General features: G+C 46.0%; 1 protein-coding gene across 3 annotated transcripts in view; it reads right to left on the minus strand.

Moving 5' to 3' along the window:
• Nucleotides 1–19,044, minus strand: part of ASIC2 (acid sensing ion channel subunit 2) — a 1,112,670-nt gene that overhangs the window by 233,784 nt on the left and 859,842 nt on the right. The gene's annotated exons all lie outside the window — the stretch shown is intronic.

A 19,044-nucleotide genomic window follows, 5' to 3' on the forward strand; every position in this document is an offset into this window, starting at 1 on the left:
CTATGTGCAACACTGCCTCCCAGCTAGTATGAACAGCTTCAGGAGCTCAAAACCAAACAGATATATTACTGACTGTGGTTTCTAGCTAGATTTTAGTCATGAGTGTACATAAACACAATCATGTGTGGATGCACATATATGCACACCATGCCTCATTTGTCTCGCTGGGAGTTATAGGAGCTAGACCAGAGCTGAAAATAAAAAATTACCGCTAGGTCAGTGTTATTAATGCTTCATGGAAAACATTCCACTTCCAAACAATTAGGTAGATGGATTTTCTTGCATTTCTTTTCTTTTTCTTACTTATTACTACAGACGTTTACAAGAAGAAACAAAGGTTTCTGCCTCTGCAACATTGACTAGCATTTGCTGGCTGATAGGATCCTCTTTGGACGGCCCAGGCAGCCAGATGCAGAAGGAGGATTTGCGGGTATGAGTGACCAACTAACTCCTGAGACTCTGGTTTTCACGAAAAGAAGAGGAAAGTGAGGATCTAATTTTAAAAAGAGGATTTTTAAAATAAAGGCCATATGCAAGGCTTTGAAGAGCCTTGGATTTTTCAAGTATAAAATGTGGAAGTGGCCTGATCTTGGTGGATGTTCCAGCCCCATGATGCTGAGACCATCAGACTGGGGATAATTAGGTGAGGAAGCACCCTCCAACCCACCCAGGCTCTCTACAATTAAACCATCTGTTGAGTTCTATAATTTTGTGGGTTCCCAGGATCTTGTTTCCTCTGAATATTTTTTGTTTTGTGAACTACAGTTCACAGGGGACAGCTGTAGAAGAGAGGAACCTGTTTCTTGATGCAAGTTTTCCAAAACCATTTCCATCAATTGCTAATGGTTTCATTAACATGCGCTCTGGGGCTTGGAGATGAAGTCCACCAGCTAAGAACATCAGAACTGCCAAGGAGGCTCAGGCAACTATTCCAGAGGTGGCTCTGGGCTGCTGAGAGCTGGGTGGATTTTTAGGATGTTAATCTCAAAAGGTCAGGGAACACTGGTCCAGGACTTTCTATCAAACCTATAATCCTCTCTCTACCTCCAGTTGTGCCTCCCCTGTCCCTGTCCTCATACCGTCACCAACGTGATCATCTTAAAATGTATATCTCAGACATGATCATACCATCTTGCCTTCCCTTCTTGGATGAAATCCTTCAGTAGGGACAAAAGTGAAGTTCTTTAATCTGGCTGAAGCCTTTCCAATAACTATTTACCTCTGCTACCCAAAACCAATGTGCTAGCACCGTCAAGCCTCATGCAGGCTTTGGATGCACCCAGCTTCCTCTTACCCCCAGGTTTTTGCCCATAGCCTGGTAGACCTATTTCCCCTCTTCTCCATCTAGTTGACTTCTATTCATCCTTCAGAAGGTATCACCTCCTTCATGAAGTCTTCCCTGATTGTCTCTCTCACTTTGTAGGCATGTAAAACCAAACCTAACTTAAAATTTTTAAAATTACCTTCAAACTTCATATTTTAAAAGGATATTTGATCCATAGGAATAATGCTTACATTGTAATAGTAAGTCAAGGAAGCAAGATGGAAGAAAACATGCTAAACATCCTCATTTTTGTTAACTAATCCCCACACAGACACGTGCATGGCTACACAGCAAACAGAGCCAAAGAAAATATACCAGCGTGCTAATAGTGGTTACCACTGGTTGGGGAGTTACATGGAATTTTTATTTTCTTCTTTTATGTTTACAAATTATGTACATTTTATATGATTATCTAATTAATAATTAGACAAAATGCTATTTAGAAAGAAATCTTTTTTTTTTTTTTTTTTTTGAGACAGAGCCTAACTCTGTTTGTTGCCCAGGCTGGAGTGCAGTGGCATGATCTCGGCTCACTGAAACCTCCACCTCCTGGATTCAAGCGATTCTCCTGCCTCAGCCTCCCGAGTAGCTGGGACTACAGGTGTGCACCACCACACTTGGCTAATTTTTTGTATTTTTAGTACTAGCAGGGTTTCACCATGTTGGCCAGGCTGGTCTCAAACCCCTGACCTCAAATGATCCACTCACTTCGGCCTCCCAAAGTGCTGAGATTATAGGTATGAGCCACCATGCCTGGCCAGAAAGAAATAGTTTTGCTAAATATTGTATGTGAATGTAAAGAAATTGGAAAAAAACAGAGTGGTTAGATCTCTATCTGTTGACATGTGATAAGGTAAAAAGTGTAAGCTTTAGACTAATGCATATAGTTGCTGATTAAAAACACACAAACAGGTGACTATATGCTTACATACGTGTGTGTCAACAAGGAGTATGCTGTGGAAATGTTCGCATCAGGCTGGTAACACTGGTTACATCAAGAGGAGGGGGGACCGGAGGGACAGGCGGGGTGGAGGAGTCAGATAATTTATTTTGCCTTTATTGATCTTTGTAGTGTTTTATTTCACTTCCCATTGTAAGCATGTGCCACTATTGTAAATTCTCAAAAATCAAATAGAAAAAGAAAGGCTCTAAATAGCAGGATGGACTAAGGTGTTTATAATTAATAATATAAGATTTCAGGCATGTCAAAATGTTATTCTCAAAGTTGATTTTCTGGATGCTTCACTAGAGTAACCTATTAACTCTTTTAATTTGGAAGTTATCTTAAATTTAGGGAAAAGCTGCAAGAATGCTACAAATAATGGGACAAAGAACACCAATATACCATCTACCTAAGTTGCCTCTTATTAATATTTTCCTCCATTTGCTTTATTATTTGTTCTTCAGCACAGTAATGTTTAATTCACACTAGGAAAAAAAAGTATTACAGATTCATACATCACTATTTACGCCAGACTAATTGCCAAGGATTTGAGTGGTCACTTAAAAAAATCTTTGCTATTTCTTAAGCTACAGATATGCTGCATGTGTACAAAACATCATATAGACAAGATTGTTCTTTGAAAACGGAATACCACCAAAGGGTCTGTCCACAGAGATTAGTAAAATACATGATAGTGAGCCTATATAAGGGCTTGTTATAGAGCAATCAAAAAAACAATATGGATTTGTGTGAGATGATAAGAAATAGGTTTGAGATACATTAAGTAAAAGATACAGAACAAAATGTGTAGAATATGAGCCCAGTGTGCAAAGAAAAAAAAGATATATGCTAGAAAGAGACACAAGAAATGATTGGTTTACTTTTAGGAAGAGTGCTGGGGTCTTTTTATTATACTTCCTATTGTACATTTTTTTACACTCTGCATTTTTTAAAACCACGTGCACGTATGACTTTCATGATAATAAAGAAATGAATTGGCATAAAAAATTTTACTGTAGGGCCGGGCATGGTGGCTCACGCCTGTGATCCCAGCACTTTGGGAGGCCGAGGCGGTGGATCACCTGAGGTCAGGAGTTCAAGACCAGCCTGGCCAATATGGCAAAACCCCATCTCTACTAAAAATACAGAAATTAGCCAGGCTACTAGGGAGGCTGAGGCAGGAGGATCACTTGAACCTGGGAGGCAGAGGTTGAAGTGAGCCAAGATTGTGCCACTGCACTCCAGCCTGGGCAACGGAGTGAGACTCCATCTCAAAAAAAAAAAAAAATTACTGTAAGAGAAAAGCTGTTTACCAGTTCCTCTTGGTTTTGGAATATGGGAGGAGGCCATTTCCCCTCCCCATTGGGTTCGCTGGGAGGTAATAGTCAGACTTAAGCCCCCTGAGGAGTCATCTCCCTAGCAGCAGTTCTCCCTATTCCCTACAGCAGGTGCAGGTGCAGAGATGGTAGACTGCCAGGCCCCTGGGCCTAATCTGTCCCACAGATGTGCTACCTCCCATCCCAGAGTGCTCTGAAATTTGTGTCAACATTGAAAAAAATAGAGTGATTTTACATAACAAATTCAGATTCTCAGCCTATCTGCAGAAATCTGGCAAAACCAGGGCTGCGTTTGTAAGCACAACCATGGGCAGCAGCCACGTATGGGCTGCCTTTAGCAAGTGAGGAGGCCTCACTGACTGGGTGCCTTCCTTTACAAAGCCCATTAGAAATTGACTCTCCTGCTCCGATGTCTCGTGGGTAAGGCCCTGCTCCCCTGATGGAAGGGGGATTTGAACATCTCTCCATTGCTGTCTCTCAATCAAGCAATATTTTTCTACTGGAGGCTGTCCAAGCATATGCTAAGGAATTCCACAGTGAGAGAAGGGCTGTTATCTCACACTTTTAGTATATAGGCGAAGTGGCTGTAGCTCAGAAAAGTGAGGTAGCTTATCTAAGGTCACACAGCATGTTAGTTTCAGGGACAGGACAAGAGCCCAGAGTGGCAAACTCCCACCCCAGTGCACGTTTTTCTGCCTTATGTGGCCTTCCAAAGACTAGCTCCCAGATTGGATGACGGCTGAGAGTTGGGGGCTGGGCTCTCCATGCACACAACCTAGCCCTTCCTTCTCAGCCACCATCTCCTGAGCAAGGCAGGTGTGTGGTATCAAGGTCCTGTGACATTCAGAGAACACAGGTACAACAGCAATGACAACCACATCTTCCTTCACAGCACACATGTCTCAAGAGGCAGGATAGGCTAGAGGCTGAGAGTGTAGCTTAGAACTGTGGCTTTAGTACTTCCTAACTGGGTAACCTTAGGCAAGTTATTTGTCTCTCCATTCTTATGTTTCCTTGCTTGCTAGGTGGAGATTACATTATAATATTAGCTTCTACCTCATAGGATTGTTTTCAGCATTAACTACATTAGCGTGTGCAAGGTGCTTAAATCATGTCTGGCACATCGTAAGTGCTCGATAAACAAGTTAGATGATTTTTATGTGACAGGAACCATGCTGAATATTTTGCATGCTTTATCTTAGTCTTCCCAACTGTAATCAGGTAGGTGTCATTCACGTGCATTCATTAATTCATGGGATTCACAGCATTCATTACATGCATTCATTAATTCATTCATTCACAGCATCATTAATTCAATGGATCTTTAGGAGTATCTAGCTACACTGGGTGCTGCCCTTGATGTTGGGGATATGGGGTCAAGAATGCAGAAAGCTTACATTTCTGCCTTTATGAAGCTTACATTCTACTGAGGGCTGGGTGGACACAGACATTAATCCATCAGTTAATCAAGGGGCAGGAGTGATCCATGCTGTGGAGTAAAATAACACAGGGTAAGGGACAGAGAAGGAGGATGGGTAGGGAGCTGAATGAATAATTTGGGGCCATGAGGTAAGGGAAGGCTGCTCCCAGGAAGTGCACTGGAGCAGAGATCTAAATGAAGTGAGGGAGCGAGGAGGCACATGAACACAGGAGGAGTGTTCCTGGCAGAAGGAAGGAAAAGTACAGCAGTCTTGAGGTGGTACTAGAGGTGAGTTTGTTGCCTAGAATGCTTGTGGAGCCCAGAGGAGGTCTTAGTGGCTGCAACCATGAGCAAGAGGGAGTAGAGCCCAGACATGGGTCAGGGAGGAAGCCAAAAGTCAAGACATATACAATGTTCTCTGATTTGTAGAAGAAGAAGCTAAAGCTCAGTGAAGTTAAATAACTTCCCAGAAGTGGCCCAGCTGGTAAGTGGCAGAACAAGGGATTTGAACCCAAGACCATCTGGCTTCAAGGCATATGCTCCTAACCACTAGGATACATTGCTTTGAACATGCACAATGGAGGCCGGGGCATGCACACATAGCTATCCCAGGTGGTCCTGCTCCAAACTGTCTGCTGGGAAATGAGACAAAGAGCAAGGAGTAAGGCATAGTGAGAGACCGAGGGTGTGTGTGGGGTGAGGAGTGGGGAAGAGCAGAAAGGAAGGGGTTCCCTTTGTCCTGGCATACTCATATTTGCCTTAGCAGGTTCAGGCAGCCAGTCTGGGTAATGGTGAGGGCTTAGGGTTGATATGAAAAGTGGCATTTGTCTAAAACTTGTCAGTTCTTGGGGCATCTTGGAACGGACAGTTTTAAAACACCAAAGGCACTTTAAAAAAATAAAAATAGCACATTTCTAAATGCAACATCTTCTTTGGTAATTATATAATGATCTATTAGGCCTCCAACGCTGGTGGCATTATCTTGTACAGCAATATATTGCACTGTTACAGTTCACGCCATCAGTCTGCAAAACCAGGGTCATAAAACCCTGTAATTTATAACAGAATCTTGTAAACCTATGTATTATACATGTGTAGATATCATTGCCTGGCATTCCATATGCAGTAGTAACCACTTGGTTCAGAAGTCAGGGCCAAAGCACCTCCCACCACCCATTCCTCAAATGTAGGACTCACCAGGCAAGGCAAGGTGTGCATATCATTGCCAGGCCCCCTTTACTGAGCAGTAAATTAAGCAACAGGCTGTGTCTTGGTGGTAGAGGAAAACAAAGACACCAAAACAGCAAGATGTGATGCAAAGAGGAGAGAGTGACAGCTTGAAGACTTGGTCATTTATTTTATGATGCTCCTTGCTTGTATGATCACACGATCCCTAGTAGGTGTCATGCACCCAGCTGGGAATAGGGATGGAAGTAAGACGCAATCCTCCTTCTGGTCTCATGTTTCTTAAACCTTAATGTGTATTCACATCACCTGGGAATACTGTTGGATCACAGATGCTGGGCTCTAACCTGAGAATGCTCTGGTTTGTGGGTCTGGAGCCTGAGACTTTGCATGTCTAATGAGTTCCCAGGGGATGCTGATGCTGCTGGTCCTGGGGCCCCGCTTTGAGTCATTCTGCTCCAAGTGACTTTGGGATGCTGTATATTAAACATGCTGAGGGATATTGGCTTAGTGCGGTGGTGCACACTGGCAGTCCCAGCTACTTGGGAAGCTGAGGTAGGAGGATCGCTTGAGCACAGGGAGTTCAAAGCTGCAGTGAGCTATGATCATACCACCGCACTCCAGCCTGGGCAGCAAAGTGAGACCCTGCCTCTAAAAAAGAAAAATGCAGAGGGAGAAATGAGCTGCCCCAGTGAACACAGGCAGGGGCAGATCTGTGGATAAAGCCTGGCCTCCTGGCCCCTGAATCCAGGACTCTTCCATTGGGCCACACTGCCCGTTTCCTGGCTTTGTCTCTAAATGCTCTCCAACCACAAAAGTAGCAACAGGGAGGGGGTTGCCAGAAAGATGGCAACCAGACACATGCAGCTCACAGCAGAATCTGCGGGCACATTAACTCTGCAGGGGCCAGTTGGAGCACTCAGCAGAGGCCACTCTGAGCTTCCTAGGGCTCCCCCAAAGGTCAGACAGAATCATCTAATGGCTTCTTGAAGGGAAAATGATGGTCTGGTGGTTTTTTTTCCCTGCTGAACCTCATCACCTCTGATGGCCACACTATGGATTGCTGCCTCCAGGGGGGCGGGGGGAATACGAGGTCTTTGCTGTATTGCAAGGCAGAACGCTTTTTCTCAAGAGGGCTTAATGACTTATGGGGTGAGAGATGGCAAGTGGGGATGCCATGCCCTGCTGAGCCCTGCAGGCCAGAGATGCCGTGATAGTCACCTCTCTCCAACCCAGTGCTGGGGCCCCATGCCTGCTTCCTTGGGACAGCCCCCGTCCCTTCCCAGGGGTGACCTTACCACCACTCCTTGCTGACTGGCTCCTCAAGCACCATGCAGGTGCAGCCCCAGTGCGTCTGCATGTAAATGGGCTTGGGCCGACCAAACGCTGGCCTCCCGCTGCCACGTAGCATGATTGCAGACACTTTATTGCCAGGCGATTGCTCTTTGATAGGAACCACCTCTTCAGAACCCTTTTAAGCCTCTCCAACAAACATTTTGATTTCATTCCTTATTGCCCTGATCCGGCTGCAGACCCTTGCGCTCCTGATTTGACTGCAGACTTAGAAATAAATATCCCAGTGTGCCTGTCCTAACCAAAGGACTATTGATACCAAGTAGCAAATCCAATTGCCACCCAAATAGTATCCTGGTTTGCCATCACTAATTTCAGAAATGTGGTTTCCAGCATTACGCCCTCTCCAAACTAGCTTTTTGCCTCTTATTTCCTAGCTTAGTTATCAGAATTTCCACCTACCCTCTTGAGCAAGATGGGACACTCACAATAAACACTGTCTCCCATCTTCCCCTCATCACCCACTCACAACATCATTAATTCTAATCCTCCTGTTGTTTGTGGATTCAACAGCTGTTTTCTGAGCTGCTGTGTGTCCCTGGTGCTAGGTGCTGGGTCCTTGTCCTCATGGAGCTTCCAGGGAAATAGGGGAAACTGCAAGGAAGCAGGGAACTATGCTTTGTCATGTGCCTCTGTTGACCTGGAGAAAGTCAACTAACTTTTGATGAGTGACATGCTCTGGTTTCTATCCCCAAGGAGTTCATGTGAGAAGGGGAGACAGTCACACATCCAGTTCTTTGCAGTAATCATAACAGCAAGATGTGATGCACACAGCACTGACAGTGTCTAAGAGCTGTATATATGCCAGCTTATTTAGGACTCATAACTGTCCTTGGAGGCAAATACTATGATTATATGAGCCATACAACAGAGGAGGAAACTGAGGCACAGATAAGTGACTTGCAAGCAGTGGAGCTGGGATTTGAACTCAGAAAGTCTGCTCCAGAATCCATGCTTTCAACCCTGGAATCCTAGTCACAATGAGGTGAATGTGGGGGTGCTGGCTGCCTTCACTCCAGAGGCGTCTCCTATTCCAGAGGAGGCCAGCTGGCCTGCCTAGTCCCTCTTGGCCTCCATCTGGGTGCCGTGGCCTCTTGCTGTCACTGAAGTGTGTGACTACCAGGGCCAGAAGATGCTTCTGTAGGGCTTGGGGCCCGCTCCAGGGCAGCATCTGGAGACAGGAGTAATGAAGGGTAGCTGGCGCACGACCGGGTTGTCAGGCTGGGGACTGAAGGGTGCTTCCTTTGAACAGTCTGTGCTCGGCGCTGGCCATGTGGGCTCCACTGAGCTGTGAAAATGTCTGGCCCTCCCAGTGCTGCTTCAAAAGACTGCCCAGATGACCACCTGTCCCTGGAAACAGGCTTACCAAAACTCACCTGCTTGCTTCAAAATTCACCACCCCTCCACACCCCCAAGGATCTCTTTCCCTTTCTTTCTCTAATCTTCCTATGAATAGGGGGGAGAGAAAATAGGGAAGGGAATGGGGAGAGAGAGAAACGGAGGGAGGGGGAGAAAAGGAGGAAGAGGGAGGGAGGGAGAGAGGGAAGAAGAAAGGAAGAAAGGAGGGAGGAAGAGAAGGAGGGAAGGAAAGGAGGAAGGGAAGTAGGAAGGGAGGGAGGGAAGCAAGGTACAGAAGGGAGGGGAAAGGCAGGGAAGGATGAATATATAGTCTGTAATTGCTCAAATGCCTATAGTATGATTCTCTCAGACTGTTATTCCAGGCCTACCGTATTCTGGGCCCCAAGCACTTTCCAAACTTACCTATCAAAATATCCCAAAGGGTCATTCACACATAATCTATATGTCCAATAAGGGACAGATACTCTGCTAGACTGTGGTTAAACCTTGTTGAGTGTGACAGATGGTTCTTATCCTCTTAGGGCTGATCAACATTAAACTAATAAATAACACAAATAAACATGTAATCACACATTGTGCTGAGTGCTATAAGGGAAAAGAATAAAGTACTATGAGAGGGAAAAGGAGGGTCACAATGGGGTGAACATCCCCAAGCCACAAGAGAAAGCCTCGCCCATGTGTAGATGAGGAATGCTGAAGTGAGGGCTTAGGGCTGCCGTGGAATGAGGGCTAGATATGCCACGTCTCAGCCAGGCAGGTGGTGCCCAGGACTAATGCAAAAATACACGAGAAGACTTGAAAGAAATTCATGGATGTTTGCTCTGTAAATGAGCTCTTTAGAGGAATGTAATGGATGCTGCTTCATTCATTAACTGGACTGTGAGCTCCCTGAGGGAAGGGCATCTGTTTGTTATTCATCTGGGCATTTGCCGGCCCTAGCTGAGAGCTTGGTATTAATTTATTTATACGTACACCGCCTGGTTGCATAAAGACAAGCCAGGGACCTCTACAGTGGCAGATGCTGGAGGAACCGTGTTTATGCTACGTGATTCACCCGCTGTTTCTCTAAGCTGTGAGGACAATGCATCTCAGAAAGGACCACTATCTGCTCCCTCTCACCATGGGCTGTGGCTCCTGGCTGTGAGTCCCCGGGCCTATTGCAGGCTGCAATTGTGGGTGTTTTATGTTTTGATTAGTAAACCAAGCTTTTCTCCCAAGAAAATGTTGGGCATAAATTCTCAATGTGGAATTGACAAAAGCAGAGATGCTGGCTGCTGCTGAGCAGGGGAGGAGGCGCTGGAGCCCCATCCATATATAGCAGCTGCTCCTCCCACTAGGTGCTTCTGACAAACCCTGACTTTGACCTTCTCTGGGGGTGGGGCCTCCCCTCTGCGGCCCCATGAAGACTGCTGTGCTTGCTCCTGCTCTGCCTGGGCTCTGGCCTTCAGTGAAGGCCATTTCAGAATGAAGAGTTGGTGTTCTGCAGCAGGAGCAAGTGTGCCTTCATTACCCGGCCTGGGCGTGTCTGGGCTGCACACATCTGGGCATATGAAAGGGGGGCCCACCCGCTGCAGAGCTTGGTCTTTCCCCATTCTGCTTACAAGAGGAATTCCTAAAGCACGGTGCCCGGTTCCTCTCCATGCTCCTCTTCTGCACGGGACAGAGGGTGGAGCCTCGTGAGTCTCACATGATACCGGCTAAGTATCAATAGGTCCCCAAGTTGCAGGGCAGGGAGCCTGGGAATGGATGAGTGGTGGTAAGTGGAGGGGAGGGCAAGAGCTTTGGGCTAGCATCTCAGTCTGCCTCCTGCCAGCTGTGTGACCTTGGACAAGTGACTGAATCAACCTGGGCCAGCCTTTCTGCATCTATAAAGCCTACCTCACAATGTTATTTTGACGGTTGAGTGACACAATGTGAGTGCAATCAATCTACAGAGGCACAAGTTGTATGCCAGGCAGCATGACATCTGCCAAACACTTTACAAGCCATGATGTCACTACCACACACAGATGTAGAGAAGCGCCCAGGATGGTGCCTAGCACATGGTGGGCACTTCCATGGCAGCTCTTACAGGGCCTAGAGATGAATGCTGTGGCCCCACTCAGAGCCATGAATCAAGCACTCTCTATGTGCATGGCATGACTGTAAGTGCTTTGCATGGATTGCCTCAGTGAATCCTCACAATAATCTTGTGGAGCAAGTATGACTATTCTCATTTTACAGATGAGAAAACCAAGACACAGAGAGGTGAAGCAACTTGCCCAGAGCCACACAGCTAGTAAACAGTGGCACAGGGAATGAAATGCAAGCTACCTGACTCCTTTCCTGTGATCAGAACCACTGCATCCCGTACCAGGCCACATGCATCTCTCACAATGTAAAGTAAGGGTGGCTGCTGAATTTCTCCCATCCCACTCCTGATGAAGAACTGTTTCCCAGAACAATGTCAGATCAAGAGCCAAGCGATCAGTGCTTTGGTCCCCCTGTTTCCACCTGAAAACTCTGTGGGTTGGGCTAACTCAGTTCCCTTCTTTGGGCTCGGGTTTCCCCAACTCTAAGACTGTTGGCAGGGGCGAGGGTGCTGAGAGCATGAAATCTGGATCATCCTGGCTTTAGGGTATGAATCTAGGGTTCAAACAGTTACTGGGAAGGACAATCGTTGGGAAAAAGCAGGAACTTCTGACATGAGTCAGAACCACATGTATTGGGGGAAAACAAATATTTCTGGCCCAGCTGGATGTAAACGCTGCCAGGTCCTAGCATCAGCCTAGCTAAGAACAGTTAAGGGGCTTTGCCCCGACTATATGACTGTGGCCACCTTCACTGGAGGAGAATAAAGAAGGAGCTAAAGGTGAAGAACCATATGCTGTGTGGCTTTCACTGAGTTTCTTGGCCTCTCTGGGTCACATGACTCCAGTTCCAATACACTCCCTGTAATTCCCAGATGGGCCATTTTCTTACAGGGCTCCTTTGCCTAGGCTGTTTTTGCTGCTTGGAATGTTCTCTCCTGCATCACCTTATCTGCCTCAAGATTTAGTGTGGGGCAATAGCAAAGGCATGGAATCAACCCAAATGACCATCAGTGATAGACTGGATAAAGAAAATGTGGTACATATACACCATGGAATACTATGCAGCCATAAAAAGGAAAGAGATCATGTCCTTTACAGGGACATGGGTGGAGCTGGAAGCCATAATCCTCAGCAAACTAACATAGGAATAGGAAACCAAACACTGCCATGCCCTCACTTACAAGTGGGAGCTGAACAATGAGAACACATGGACACAAGGACAGGAACAACACACACTGGGGCCTATTGGGGGAGTGGTGGGAGGGAGAGCATCAGGATAAATAGCTAATGCATGTGGGGCTTAATACCTAGGTGATGGGTTGATAGGTGCAGCAAACCACCATGGCACATATTTACCTATGTAACAAACCCACACGTCCTGCACATGAACCCTGGAACTTAAAATAAAATAAAATTAAATAAAAGAAAAAGATGCAGTGTGGAGGCCACCTCTCCTAGAAAGCCTTCCTGGATTGGGTGTCTTCACTCTGGCTCTCCCAGTCCTGGGCTTACTTCTATCCCAGGGTATTTTTCACTAGATGGCCATTGTCTATTCATTGTTTTGTCTTCCCCATGTGGCAGGGAAGAGCTCTATGTTCAAAGTATATTGTCCCTCTTCTCAACCTCATCTTGAGTTTCTCATAACATGGAAACTGAAATCCAAACTCCTGGCCCTGGCCTGTGAAGCCCACCTGAGCTGGCCCCACTCCTCAGCTCACCTCCTGTCCCATGGCCATGGTGGTCTTGCCGCTCCTTGAACATGTCCAGTTCCTTCCCACCCAGAGACTTTTCACTAACTGTCTTCACTGCCAGAGTGCTCTCCCAGGAAACTTTTCCTGTTTGACACCTTGCCATTCAGACCTCACAATGTTATTCTCCAGAGACACCTACCTTGACCATAAAACTTAACACAGTCACTCAATCACCCTTCTGCTACGCCCCCCGTTTGAGTCCTGTATACAACACACGTGTTTTTATCCTCCTCCGCTCCAGAACATAAGCCCCAGGGAGCAGCAACTGCTGTGATGATCTTCTTCCCTGCCATATCCACAGCACCAAGAGCAATGCCTGACTCAGGGAAGGCATTCAATAAATATCTGCCTGATGAAAGAATGAAAACTAAGTTCCATTTTGGCACAAACTATTTGTGATGAATGAAAAACAACAGATTCCCAGTTTTTCATTTGGGTCAAAAAGAATGTCTGCCCCTGCATTTAGTTTAAAAAAGCAAAAGAGAGTAGAAAACCTTTTTTTTTTCTTCTTCTTCAGGAGCTACCTTCCCATCCCCACCCCCCACCCCCAGTTGCAGCACATGTGGCAGACCCTGCTGTCCAGCGGTCTGAGCTGTGACCTAGCTTTGAACTAGTCCCCCATCTGCACAACTGTGGCTGCTCCCTTACACGTGCATCCCTGACGTTTGGAACCAGACACTAAGTGGATGATCGCTATGATTAAGCTGCCTTTTAATTATTCAATGAGATGTCAATGGTGCATGCCATTGTGACATTATAATGGACTACAACTCCCTCGCAGATGTCAAGAAAGGCAGGGGGCCATTACCTTGTCAAAATGTTGGCTCCCTGTGACTTTATTTCCAGTACACCAACTAATTTTTCATGTAGCACGGAACAGCAGAGTGAGGTGGGGTGCTTGACAAGGGAGCCTGCTTGGAGCGATTCGGGTGACACAACGATTTGGTTGATTCTGTATTAACTCAACAAATTCTCCACTTTTTGAAATTCACTGACTCTCAAAATTAATGAAATTTTAGGGGTAATCAGTTGACATTTCTTGGCTGTTCACTGGGCAAAGGACTTTAACATGGGTAGAAGTTTGGCTAAGGATGGGGCAGGAACAAGAAAAAGAACATATTGGTGACATCCTGGCAGGCCTTTGTTTCATTAAACAACCACTGACTGCACTCACATGCCCACATACACACACATGTGTGCACACACTCACATGCACCCCTCATCCCCCCAGGAAGCAAGGAGTGCTGGTTTCCATTGGGAATAGTAAGAGCTGGCTTTCTAGAGTTGTCTTTAACTAGTTGTGCAACTTTGAATAAGTCAGCCCTTTGGGTTCCAGTTGATTCACCTCTTAAAGAATCCCAGGCTTGAATCATTTCTAAGGTATGATGATACAGCTGATGACTGAATCTGATACAATCTGACTGTATTAGACTGATGACTGTAATGATTCATGCCACACACTCTCAAGGATCATTAATTGCCCCGCATTCATCAGTCACTGACTCTGAACCTAACACTGTGCTAGGACAGAAGCTAAGTTTGACAAGGTTTCTGCCTTCAGGAAACTTACAGCAGAGCCCAAACCCCAAAGGTGAAGCAGTAAACAGGCTGCAGTTAAGAATAATTCTAGCATTGTGCTGATGGCAAGGGCAACTGGAGTTCAGGGAAAGGAGAGATGAGCGTGGGTTTGGAAAGCTGCACAGGCATCTTGCAGGAGGTAGGAAGTGACGGTGCTCCAGGGAGGGACAGGATACCCAGAAATGGAGGGGACGGGAGAATGTGGGGTGAGTAGAGCATGAGGGAGGTGGCAAGGGGCAAATGAAGACACAGTCCCTGGTGTTTCCTTGAGGGAACTGAAGATTTATCCATTCCCTCTGATGTGGGTGGTGGTTGGGTTCTGAGCACCTAGCAGCTATTCTCTCTTCTTTTGGTCACAAGATCTTAATTTCTTTTGGGAAATTATCGGTTCCTCAATGTGCATGCATAAAGGGCTTATGAATCAAGGGACATGTGACCCAAGATACACCGACAAAGGACTTTGACTTTTGAAGGCAGTTAGTCCTGTGCATGATAAATGCCTGGTGTTCATTCATTCCAGGGACAGCACCCTGACCTGACAGAGAAGTGATTATTGACACTGTGTATCATTTCCTGCTTTTTTCAGTCTCATTTTCCAGCCTTTCTATTGATTCTGTGAGCAATCTGATATCTTTCCAATATAATCCCTTTTGCTTAATTTAGCCAAGATCAGCTTCTATTGTTTACAACCAGCAAACCCTAACTGATATCCACCCATCATTTATCCACCCATCATCCATCCATCTTTCCATCATCCATCCATCCATCCATCCATCCATCCATCCATCCATCCATCCATCTATACATTTATCCATTCATCTATTCACTCATCCATCCATTCCCCAGTCTACTGGAGTATTGAGGACCAGTAGGAAATAAGTAAGGACAATCAAAATATGCAAAGTTAAATGGAACTTCAAAAGCCAGGATTTGGAGTTAAAAAATTAATTCTATAACAATAAGAAATTTAGTGCTAAGTAACACAACACAGGTGTTCCAGTAGATAAAGAAGTCATCAAGGTCAACTGGGACTTGAGTGGGCACTTTGGAGAGGATTTTTTTAAGAGCAAAGTTTGAAGGACACTAACACATATAGAGCACCTAGCACCATCCCAAGCACTTTTACCAGAGACATCTGCCTTATTTCCCAACCATCCTACAAAGTAGATGTCCATGATTCCATTTTGTGGATGGGGAAACTGAAGCTCAGAAAGTTTATGCTGCTTCACCTAGGTCACATCTACTAAATGACAGGACAGAGATTCAGAATCAGGTCTTACCACCCCCAACACCCTTGCTCTTTCCTCCAGCCCACACTTCCTAACACAAATACATTGTGTGACCTTGGGCAAGTCAACGCCCCTCCTTGGGACTTCATTTCCATCTTTACAGAAGGAGGGGGTTGGATGAGACAGGTGCATTCTAGCACTACATTTAATGAGCATATGAACAGGTGTGACGTTGATATGTCTTTCTTCTGTGCCTGCAGGAAGTGCATTGTGAGGAGTGCCCTAAAAGAACTATTCTGGCTACTTGCTTTCCTGGGGCCCCATATTTCACCAGATTCAGACCAGTTTTTGTGTTTATTTTTTGACTTGAGATTCTTATGCCACATGGATAGAATAATAAATCCAGATCCTACACTCATACATGATGCAGGCTTGCAGACTCTAGTTATTGTGGGATATTTGTCTCTCTGACACCCCACCTAAAACCCCTGGGAGACACCTAGCTTCCTTGAGCTTCTGGATGGAGTTTTCTACTCTTAACAGAAATGATGTATCAAGTGGCATCCCATGGGGGGGAAACACAGAAATGACACCCCCATCAATAGTCCTTTATGCAAGGACTCTGTCTTGGGGTTTCAGGTGATCATCATCCTCCCCCATCCCCAAAACACACCAGCCTCCTGGCCTGGAGCCTAGGACCTGGTCCCACAGGCCCCCAGGAAGCCAGCTGTGTGTTGAACACCGTGGTTTTTAAGGTCTTTCATTGTTTCTGGAACCTAAGGGCTCCTTCTCTCCCTCCCTTCCTCCCTCCTTCCCTCCCTTCCTCCCTTCCTTCCTCCCTCCCTCCCTCCCTCCCTCCGTCCCTCCCTCCCTCCCTCCCTCCCTCCCTCCTTCCTTCCTTCCTTCCTTCCTTCCTTCCTTCCTTCCTTCCTTCCTTCCTTCCTTCCTTTTCCTAGTTTGTGCATTTAAAAACACTAGGAATGGTAGTAAAACTAGTTTCTGTGTTTGGTCAGCTTAGATCACCTCATTGCTTAAAGTTCAATCACTTCTTTAGGGAGAGCAGAGGAATAGTTTCAGATCTGAGCCCACTGCCTCCAGCCATGTGCCTGGTCCCAGCAGGCTCTGTGGGTCAGCCCAGATGCCTCTCTGCTCCATCTATGCAAGACTTCTCTTCAGTCTAATGAGGGAAGCCTCCTGGGCCCCTTCACTTAGCATTCACTCTAACCAGACACTAATCTCATTTATAACTTTTACTGTCTACAGTGAGTGATTTTTTTGAATCAATAAACTAATTCATTGCAAAGTCAATTGGTTAAAAATTAATACCTTACTTTTTTTTCCAACCACCCACCTAGTAAACCCCCAGGTTGGCAAGTTATTTCCATTAAAAGGAAAAAAGCCTTTAATCATATAATCATCTTTACATTTTGAAATGATAAGCCTGCATACTGATTATAGAGCTAATTATGTTATAATCAGCCCATTTCCTCATCCCGGTCCCCTCTCACCTGAGCACAGAGTTCCCTGGCTTCTCTCCTTGCCTTGGACTAGACCCGCACCCCCTTCTATTCCTCTCCCTGCCTTGATGCCAGAGTGGTCTTTCTGAAATGCAAATTTGATACTGTCAATCCCATACACCCAGTTTAAAATTCTTCTCTGGTCTACCATCATGTAAATGGAGTCCCAAATGCATGTGAGCTGTTCTGGGCCTAAGAATGGGTTTCATCTAGCCTGCATGGGGCTTTAAACATTTTAACCTAGGATGCCTCTAGGCTTGGTGTGTGTGGTCCAGCCGGCCAGTGGTGTTACTGCCCCTATCCACTTCCACCTGTCTACTTCTTACATCACCTGTCGGAACCTTGAAGACAACTTCATTTCTAACCCTGACAAAGGCTGGATTGCCCAAATGAAATCTTCTCTTCCTAACCTGAGCCCTTCTGCAGTGTGTCTTACTGACGATGACTCTACTCACTTGAACAGTTTCAGGAAGAATACAAATAGCTTCTGTTTACTGAGCACCTACTCTATGCCAGGCCCAGTGCTAAGCACTTTAAAGACAACATCTTGGATAAACTGCACAATAATGCTATGCAGAGGAGGAAGCTAAGGATCCAGGATGTTAGAGCTTGGTCAAAATTAGAAAGCCAAGAAATGGCACCACCAGGACCTGGGTTTAAGTGCATTCGCTTCCAAAACCTATGCTTCCAACCTCTACACTGCACAGCCTCCTGCTTCTAAATAGGGGAGAAGCCTGTCTTTTGTTGGCAGCTTGCTGTTGCACAGAGCTGACCACGCCCCGTTTGTACCCCTCTCCCTTGGGTCAGTGCCCTCTAGATTTCCCTCCTACCTCCCTGACTGTTCCCTCTCACCCTCCTTTGCCTGCTCCTCTACTTCCAGACCCCTAAATGTTGGCGAATCCAGGGCCCAGTGCTCAGCCTGCTGCTCTTCTCTGTCAACACACTCCACTTATGCGATCCCACCCAGTCCCACTGACTAAATACCACTAATCCACCATGACTTCCAAATCCCAATCTCCTGTCCTGACCTCCTCTGGAGCTCCAGGCTTATGTGTCCAACTACCTACTAGGATACCCAATAGTTACTCCAATCTCAACAGACCCAAAACGTTGAATTCGCCTCCCACCTCTCTCAACACCCATATCTAATCTCCCCCAGCCTTCCATTCTCAATTCATGTTACCAGGATCAGCCCAACAGCTCAGGCCCACAACCTGGGAGTTATTCTTGAGCCCTGCTTTTATCACCCTCTATTACCAATTCACCACGAAGTCTCACTGGACCCACCTTCAATATATGCCAAATTGGACCATGCTTACCACCTCCATCACCAAAACCCTAGTCCAGTCCACCAGCATCTCTCATCCCAAGTATTGTATCTGCTTCCTAACTTGTCATCCAGCCTCCATTCTTATCCGTGCTCATCTAGTCTCTGAAGCCAGAATGATATTCTTGCAGGGTATATTAACTCATGGCACTCTCATTCCTAAGCCCTCCAATGGCTTCTCACTGCACTGCCAGTCATCTCCAAGTTCAGCCCAGCCTACTAGCCTTGGCATTTGGCCTGCACCTACCTCTCCAACTTCAGCTCATACCACTCTCTTCCTCTCCTACTCTGCTCAAGACATACAGGCCTTCTTTCTATTTTTTGAACAAACCAAGTTCATTCTCATCTCAGAGACTTGGCACTGTATCTCTTCTGCCCAGAGCATCTTGCCTCTAGGTCTTTCCTCGATTGCATCCCCCTATCATTTTGGTCTTGGCTCAAATGCCACCTCTTCATGCAGGGCTTCCTGACTACATGAGCTAATGAGCTAAAGCATCTTACAAACGTCCATTTCCATTTCTGTCTATCCTATCATCCTATTTTGTTGTCTTCAGAGCACTCATTATCATCTGAAATTATGGCATTTGTTTATATGTTTACAATCTACCTTTACCATCCCATTCCATCCCATTGTCTTCTAAACTGTAAG

The sequence above is a fragment of the Symphalangus syndactylus genome, chromosome 20 (assembly GCF_028878055.3).
Source record: "Symphalangus syndactylus isolate Jambi chromosome 20, NHGRI_mSymSyn1-v2.1_pri, whole genome shotgun sequence".
NCBI classification, from domain to species: Eukaryota; Metazoa; Chordata; class Mammalia; order Primates; family Hylobatidae; genus Symphalangus; species Symphalangus syndactylus.